Source organism: Hirundo rustica, chromosome W, assembly GCF_015227805.2.
Source record: "Hirundo rustica isolate bHirRus1 chromosome W, bHirRus1.pri.v3, whole genome shotgun sequence".
Classification (NCBI taxonomy): Eukaryota; Metazoa; Chordata; class Aves; order Passeriformes; family Hirundinidae; genus Hirundo; species Hirundo rustica.
The window spans coordinates 29778486-29787665 of record NC_053487.1 but is presented as its reverse complement, the minus strand read 5'-3'; positions in this window follow the sequence as shown (position 1 = coordinate 29787665).

Genomic DNA, 9180 nt, shown 5'->3' with positions numbered 1-9180 from the left:
GCTTCTATGTGCCCGGCCACATTTTGCAGTTCCCAATGCGAGGGCCACATCCTTTCTGGTACAATCGTTATATCTCTGCCTGTGTCCAAAACTCCTTTGAGGTTTATTACTTCCCCACGATGATGGACCTCACACCCTATTATGAGTTTGTCCCTTCCAATAACTCGTGTGGGGCAAACATCAAGGTGTTTGTTCCTTGTGCTGTTTTTTTCAGGGTCAGGTGCTGGAATTGCCTGAGCTATTATCTGCCCCTTAGGCAGAAACAAAGGTGGGAGGACACAGCACAGCCAGAGAACTAGTTGTTTAGGGTTCAATGAGGCAAGACCCGGAAGGATCTCGATCTCTCTCGGTGTGTACTTGGTGTCCCCAAGGATGACATACTTACTGCCAACATGTTGCCAGGAGCCAAGCACTTGTAGATCCAATGAACCTAAACGCCAGTCTGTGTCACTTAGGTGCAAGGATTCTGTCAGTTGCAACCTAAAAGGCTTTTGGAGACATTCTGTGGTTAGACAGGGTCTGCTCATGTCATGATCTGAAAGGGTCATATCTGGTGACTTCTGCTGAAAGGTAGAACTGGTTATAGCAGGATTATTTAATTCAACATTTGCATTTTCTAGTTTTTTCTCCCCCCTCCTCGGATTTGCCCTATTTATGTCGATACGCTGGGCAAGGAAGCGCTGACATTTTAGTTTTTTGAAAAATTCCCTTTGAACTCTTGATACCTCCCACCCCCATTGTCCCAAAAGTCCAGAAATTGCTTCTTTAAAGGGCATTGAGATGCCCAATGTCCAGCCTGATCACACAGCAGACACGTTGTTCTTCTCTTGGGCGGTGACTGTGGCACAGGTGCAGGAGGCATGGAGTGTGCTGCGGCAGCTCTTTGTGGTGGTCTGAATGCATCTCTGGAACTGTGATTAAGGTGTGCTGTCATGAAGGGGACTTTCTGGGTATACACATGAAGCACGTCATCTAAGGTTGACACTGGTTCGAAGGGCAGGCTGAGGATGGCTCCCTTGTGTTGTAATGCATTAATTTGGTTTATATTTCATCAGATTTGTAATGTTTTTCTATATATCTGTCCTTGCCCAGCAGTGCCCATCCCCCACACTGAAATGTAACCCAACCCTGTTCCCCTCCCGCTTCTCCCTGATTGGGTGATGTCTTGTCCCTGCCTCTGGGCCGTGCCCCCTGGGGAAAAAGCCCCGACAGGGGAGTGGCGAGCTCTCTCTGGCACCGGCAAGTCATCGGGACGGCTCCAGCCAAGCAGGGCAGGACTCGAGAATATAAGCTGTAATATCCCACCCAGTGAAAGAGAGCAGACTCTTTTACTTTTGCCATCGGTGGCCGTCTAGTCTCATGGGGAAATACAACAACTGGCACCTTACGTGTGGCTCGAAGCCACAAAAGATTCCCAAAAAGCTGGAAGAACCACTTGTGGAGCACGTGGCCGAGGAATCTCACGCAGGTATGTGAGTCACAAAACGTGGCCCACCCACATACAGACGCAGACCCGTCAGGCTTGGCATTCGCTGTGGAGTCTCTGAAACAGGATTCCACAGGCAAGGCTGCAGTTTTCTCCTTTGGACTCAAAACTCCCATCAGAATGCTGCAAAGAAGCCTTCGACTGACAAGCTGCTCCCAGAGAGAGTGACCACATGTTCGTGGAAAGATGACCCTGGGAACCGAGACTGGAAGCTCTCTTTGCACCAAAAAGGGTCAGTCTCAGGCAAAAGGAGTGATTCGGAAAGAAAGGAAAGGAACACTGGGATTTTGGTGAGTACCACTTTCAGTTTTCTAAGGGAAAAGGTTTTTTCTCTTTCGGGGAAGGTTTTTGCTTTCAGAGTAAACCTTCAAGTTGCTTTAATAGCACGCTTCTTTCGGAAGCCTGGGGGGGGGGGGGGGTGGAAAAGGAAACTGTTTCCCCTTTTGGCTTTTTTTTTTCTCTCCAGCGAGGTTTTTTTTCCGTTCTGTTTTTCAGTCACAGTACAGAGGACACAGAAACTCAAAATCTGAGCCAAAAATATGTGCAAGGCTGTCTGTGTCTCAAAAAGGAGTCTATTACCACATTTTAAATGCCTTGGATGATGGCAGGACCCATTGTTCAAAGAAACAGCTGAAAAAATTAACTCTGTGGTTGTTTTCTCAGTTTCCATATTTATCATTAGGGCAAATAAGCTTCCCAGAAGTTCGGGAGGCTATAACGAAAAAAATAGTTGAATCTGGCTCCTCTAATAATAAAGAAGATGCAAATTTTGCCTTTTATAGCTTAAAAATTAAGTTTGCATTGCAAAAGCAAAATGAAAAGGAAAAAAAGCCAGTTCTTTGCGAATTTCCCCCAGCTTGTACCTTTGCAGGCAGTCCGAGTGCTCAAACCTCCCATCTCAGTGATCCCCAGGTGGGGGGGTCACAAGATGGAGGGGATTCCTTTGTCCAAAATGGCTGAAGCCATGTGCTCCCAAGCCAGGAGGAGTCTCCCTTTGTCTGTCCCTCCTTCCCACAATCCCTTCTTCTCCCCAGACCCCTCCTTCTCTTCGGTACCACCCCCAGCACTGCCCTCTCCTCTGACTCTGCCCCCTACCCTCAAACCTCCACCCTCCGACTCCTCCCCATGTGACTCAAGCCTCCAGGCCCTCCCTGCCCCTGGTTCCCACGGTTTCCCCACCCACAGTCCCGGTTCCCGCGCCCCAGAGGGAGGGGGGGGGAACCAGGAACCCGGAAGCAGGAAGCATTCCGAGTTTTTCTGCCACCCCTTTCACATATCAACAGTCAAAAAGAGGGGGTGCTGTCCACAGTAATTGGGACCCCTTCCCCCCACAAGCGATTCAGGGTTTATGCAAAGCTCAGGACAAATTTGGATATGAAAGAGAATACTTTTGCAACCGTTTAAAAGCAAATTTAACAAGGAATACTACAGTTCCCTTTGACGTCCAAAAAGATTTGCTTCCGGAGTTTTGGCAAAATCCTGACACGGCTGTTGATAATAAGAATCTGCCAATTCAATTAGCAACACAGCCCGATAAGTCTTTCCAACCTTACAGTAAAATAAAGCAGCTTCCATCAGAGCCTTTAGTAACATTTGTGGGGTGATTAACCCGAGCTATCGAGTTACAGGTTAAGAAAGAAGGAGCCCAGGAACAGGTCCTGGAGGAAATCGCTCTGGCCGTTGCAAACGGACGGTGCAAGGCAGCTATCCTCAGCCTGTCTATACAACCGGCTCCAACTTTACATGACATGCTCCAGGTGTGTGCCAGGAAGATTCCCTTCATAAAAGCTCATCAAAACCACAGTTCCAAAGTCAAGCTGCCACAAAAAGCTGCTGCTGCAGACACCGTGCTTCCTGTACCTGTGCCACGGCCACCGCCCAAGAGAAGAACAACGTGTCTCCTGTGTGATCAGGCTGGACATTGGGTATCTCAATGCCCTTTAAAGAAGCAATTTCTGGACTTTCGGGGCAATGGGGGTGGGAGGTCTCAAAGGTCTAAAGTGAATTTTTCAAAGAAACTAGAAAATGTAAATGTTAAACAAAATAATCCTGCTCTAACCAGTTCTGCCTTTCAGCAAAAGTCACCGGATATGACAGTAAAGGATCCAGCGACCAGAGAAGCAAAAAGTCCTCATGCTCTGGTCACCTGGTGTCGTGGGTACCCCTATGTGTCCACTCCCCCAGGTCTCAAGTGGGTGCCTGCTGAATGGGTGAAACCTTTCATCCCTAAAACTACAAAGCCACCTGCAGAGGCTCCACAAGTGGCCAGTGCTGCCTGAAGGAGGAGAAAACGCCGAACCTTCTCCTTCTAATTATCATTATTCATTAACAGTGTTTTTCTAGACAGTTTGTTTGCACTAAAGGTTATTTTTCTTTTGCAACTTTAAAGGTACTCAAGGTCTGAACTCTGAGCATCTCCCACAAACCGAGCCTTCCTCTTACTTAATTTAATAAGAAAAGGGGAAATGTTGTAATGCATTAATTTGGTTTATATTTCATCGGATTTGTAATGTTTTTTCTATATATCTGTCCTTGCCCAGCAGTGCCTATTCCCCACACTGAAATGTAACCCAACCCTGTTCCCCTCCCGCTTCTCCCTGATTGGGTGATGTCTTGTCCCTGCCTCTGGGCCCTGACCCCCGGGGAAAAAGTCCCCGACAGGGGAGTGGCAAGGGCTCTCTTGCACCAGCAAGTCATCAGGATGGCTCCAGCCAAGCAGGGCAGGACTCAAGAATAAAAGCTGAAATATCCCACCTGGTGAAAGAGAGCGGACTCTTTTACTTTTGCCATCGGCAGCCGTCTAGTCTCCTGGGGAAATACAACACCCTTGCACTGTTGATTTGCATTGGCCAGTGCTATCTCCTCCAGGACTTGTTCTTGGGCTCTGTCATGGGTTAGTACAGTTTGGTTTTTTAGTTATAGAAAAATGTAAAATAATTCCCCAGGTCAGGACCTGGGAATTGCTTTAGAAGAGACAGTGACCTATCAGAGAGTTAGTTGGAATATTGACATCTATTCGGACCACTGAAATTGTTAGCTGCGATTTGGGAAGTACCATATAAAATCCCTTGATTTCCTGTAGGTGGGTCCTTTTTCTTCTTCCTTTGGCCAGAGAGAGACAGGTAACATGGAGCTGGGCCTGCTGCTCCCCCCTTTTTGGGGGGGAGCTGGCCTGAGGCCTGGCCGGATTCCATCAGCTCCCGGGTGAAAGTGGGGGGGAAGGAGAGGTTGCTGTTTTGTAACAGCTACTTTTCTTCAGACTTCCCTGGAGCAGGGAGAGATCTCTGCTGAGCCCTAATAAGAGCTATAGGCTGAAGCCACCCCGATTTACACTGAGGGGTGGCTGAGAAGGCATTTATGATCCTGCCTGGGTTTTTTTGTGATTCTAGACTGCCTGAGTGCTCCAATCTCTAATGTTTCTGCGTGAGTTCTTCCTCCCTCATCAGATCGGCCTTGAACATGTAACACTACGAGCTACAGAGAGAGAGACAAAGACTCCGAGCAGATTTAACTCTTTCCTAGCAACATAAAGCTTCCAGAGCTTAGCCCTTCTCTGAGAGAGTAAGAAAAGACAAAGTGAACATAAAGACCAACAGCATGAAGTCAGTAGCAAGAGTAAAAAGACTATTAAGACAGAAAGTTAAAGAGTTAGTTGTTCTATTCTTACTTAAGCCATGGAAATGAACTCTATATTTAGGTCATTCCTTTAAATCATAGGAAAAATATGCATTTAAGGAGATGATTGTTTTAATTTGTGTGTAGATTTAAGCAAAAGTGTTTGTGATGAACTAAGTAATATCCTATAAGATGCTTGAACAGAGATAAAGATGAGAAGCCCCCTGCGCCAGTGAAGAAGTGAGAAGATATCTCTGTACCCTGAAGTGAAGAATCCTTTGCTTTAGAGTTATTCATCTTTAAAAAGTGACACCCCAGTATGCAAAAGTCTAAGACCCATGACCCATAGGCAGCTTCGGAACCTGCTCCTGGGAGGGTCACAAAGGCAGGTTTCTCCAGGCAGTTATTTTTGTGACAGTTTAAAACCCACAAGAGAACTGTTTTAAGTTGTCAGTGGGATCCATGACTCAAAAGGATACTCTTCCCCTAATGAATTAATGAAAGACTATTGTCAGATAGTAAAACTGACTGAAAATCACAGGTTTTGTCTCTTTATGTTGTTTTGTAGGAAAGTGAACAGTTTGTAAGGGGAGGGAAAAGTGTTTTTGAAGTTTCATTCCATTTTAGTTTTTTCCAACTTTCTGTTTTGTCACCGAGACACACAAAGCAGCCACACGCAGACAAAAGGTTTTGCAAGAGCAGAGGTTTCTCCGTCCACCTCAAAGCTGAGACAGGGCGGAGAGAGAGCCTCCTTGTTTATTTCTTACTTTTTATACATTTGTGGGTCTAGCAGAAGATTGGCTTTTAGAGTTTTCACCTCTCAAGCCAACTGGCCAGACCAGCCGTCAGTTACAATGGTTTTCAGGTTAGAAATATGCAAACAAAGGACAGAGAATGAAAAACAAAGGATTTGTTTATGTTACATCTGTGGGAAAAGGTAGAAAACTGCTCTTAATATTGTACAATAACTAAAAAAATCTGACTCCATTTATGAAAATCAAAAGGCTCAAAAAAACCAGGGTAACACTGTTTTTCTATTCTTTTAGTGTATGTTAATAAACTATTTGTTAATTTTAAGGTTGAGCCTGCTTTGTTTTTCTCCTAGTCTCTCTCTCACAAAAAGAGTAAGTACCAAGACCAAAATTTAGTGAACGTGAAACCACTACAGCTCCTTCATTTTTAACCTGTAACTCGATAGCTTGGGTTAATCGCTCAACAAACGTTACAAAAGGTTCTGATGGAAGCTGCTTTATTTTACTGTAAGGTTGGAAGGATCCATCGGGCTGGATTGAAAAGAATGCTTTTAAAGCAGTCTCTTTAATGCGTTCTAAAACAGCTAAAGGAATTTCTTGAGCTTGCTTAAGGGCAGAAACCCATTCACCATCACTACATAGATGTTCTAATCAAATTGGCAAATTATTATTATCAACAGCCGTTTCAGGATTTTGCCAAAGCTCAGGGAATAAATCTCTTAATCTTCTTTTCCATGTGGAGTCCCAAAGCCTAAACTGTGTGGATGAAAGGAGGGCAGAAAAAACCTGCTGAAGGTCAAAGGGAACAATAGGATTCCTGTCAGGGGCTCCTTTTTTAGGAGCTTAAATTCCCCAGCATTCAGGTGGTTTTAGAGTTCTGGCCCTCTGCAAAGCTCTGCGCCAAACGCAGGAAAAGACGGAGTCTTCAAGGTTACATGCTTCGTTTATTAGTTCTTATCTTACAATTTTCTCAGTGTCCAAAAGATGTTTGCCACGGCTCGGACATCTGGTGACTCCCCCTGTCTCTGGGCTGTCCTTATCTTTTATACTAATTGCTATGTATTCTTTATTTACTATTTATTACCAATGTTTATCACTATTACTAAAAAGGTCATCTTTACTCTGACCCAATCCTCACTAACTACTTTGTGCCAACATCACTGCAGAAATGGAGTGAGGGAACAAGAAGGAAGAAGAATGAGACAACGCCCTAAATTCTCCATCTTGCCCCATTCACTTCAATGCCAAGAATCCCAAACTCACTGTTTTTTCACCCTGTGATATACTAAACTACTATTTTTACACTCTTGTGGCCTGCAATGCTTCCTGCAGTGCAAGAAGCCTCTCCCATGGACTGAAATCAAATCCAGTGTCTCTCTGAGCTCTGGGCTCTGGGCTGGGGTCCCAGACCCCCCTGCCCAGGTCCATGACCCTCCAGGGCAACCAAAGGAATGCCCTGGACTCCAACAGATTCCCTGCTAAATTTGCTTTTAAAAGGCTGCAACAGTATTCACTTTCGCGTCCAAATTTGGCTTGAGCTTTGCATAAATCCTGAATCGCTTCTTGGGGGAAGGGTTCCCAACTACTGTGGACAGCACCCCCTCTTTTTGACCGTCAGTATGTGACAGGGGTGGCAGAAAAGCCGGGATCACTTCCTGCTTCCAGGTTCTCAGCTCCCCGCCCCCCCCTCTGGGGCGTGGGAACTGGGACTGTAGGCGGGGAAACCGTGGGAACCAGAGGCAGGGAGGGGCTGGAGGCTTGAGTCACACGGGGTGGAGTCGGAGGGCAGAGGTTTGAGGGTAGGGGGTGGAGTCAGAGGAGAGGGCAGTGCCAGGGGCAGCACCGAATGGAAGGGGGGGGTCTGGGGAGAGGAAGGGATTGCGAAAGGGATTGCAGGAAGGAGGGACAAACAAAGAGAGAGGCTCCCTATGACTTGAGAGCGCATGGCTTCGGCCATTTTGGGGAACAAAGGAGTCCCCTCGATCTTGTGACCCCCCTTCTGAACTAAGACTAGCTTGGGATTCACTAAGATGGGGTTTTTGTGCACTTGAACTGCCTGCAAAAGTAAACCGAACCCAGGGTTTACCAACTGGGGAAGAAGGGAGTTTTGGGGAAAGTTTTGGGGTTTCTCGAGGAATATTTGATTTTGGGGAAGGGATTTTGGGGTCAGGATAGGGAGAAACTGAGGAAACTGGGGAAAGTCTACAAGGAACCGGCTTTTTTTTCTTTTCATTTTGTTTTTGCATTGCAAATAGAATCTGCAAGCTCCAAAGAGCAAAATTTGCTTTTTCTTTATCATTAGAGGAGCCTGAGACAATTTTTTTAAAACAGTTTCCCAAAATTCTGCGGAGCTTATTTGCTCAGATGATACATCTGGAAATTGAGCAAATAACCACTGAAGGAAATTCTTTAATTGCTTCTTGGAAAAATGGGTTTTCCCATCCTCTGAGATACTTAAAATTTGATAATAGGCTCTTTGTTGAGACATAGACAGCCTAGCACCCATTTTTGGCTCAGATTTTAAGTTTCTATGTCTCCTTTTATCTGTGACTGAGAAACCGAAAGGAAAAAAAACCTTGCTGGAGAGAGAGAAAAAGACAAAAGGGGAAACAGTTTCCTTTTCCACCCTCCCCCAGGCTGCCGAAAGAAAGCACTTTGAAGGTTTTTTACTCTGAAAGCGAAAATCTTCCACGAAAGGAGAAACTCTTTTCTGTGAGGTTTTAGTGCCCCTTAAAAAGATTTTCCCTTAAAAACCCAAAAGTGGTACTCACAGAAAATCCATCGTTCCTTTCTCTTCTTTCCCAATCACTCCTTTTACCTGAGACTGACCCTTTTTGGTGCAAAAAGAGCTTCCAGTCTCTGATCCCAGGATCATGTTTCCACGAACATGTGGTCACTCTCTCTGGGAGCAGCTTGTCAGTCGAAGGCTTCTTTGCAGCATTCTGATGGGATTTTTGAGTCCAAAGGAGAAAACTGCAGCCTTGCCTGCGGAATCCTGTGTTTCGGAGACTCCACAGCGAACGCCAAGCCTGACGGGTCTGTCTCTGCGTGGGATTCCTCGGCCACATGATCCCTGAATGGTTCTTCCAGCTTTTTGGGAACCTTTTGTGGCTTCGAGCCGCATGTAAGATGCCAGTTGTGGAAACTCTCCACGAGACTAGACGACCGCCGATGGCAAAAGAAAGAACCTGCTCTTTGTCCGGGGGGAAAATATTGCTTTATTCTCGAGTCCTGCCCTGCCTTGGCTGGAGATCTTCCGCGATTGCTTTCCAGTGCCACAGAGAGCCCGGCCCCGCCCAAGTGGGGGTGTTTTCCCCAGGGGTCAGG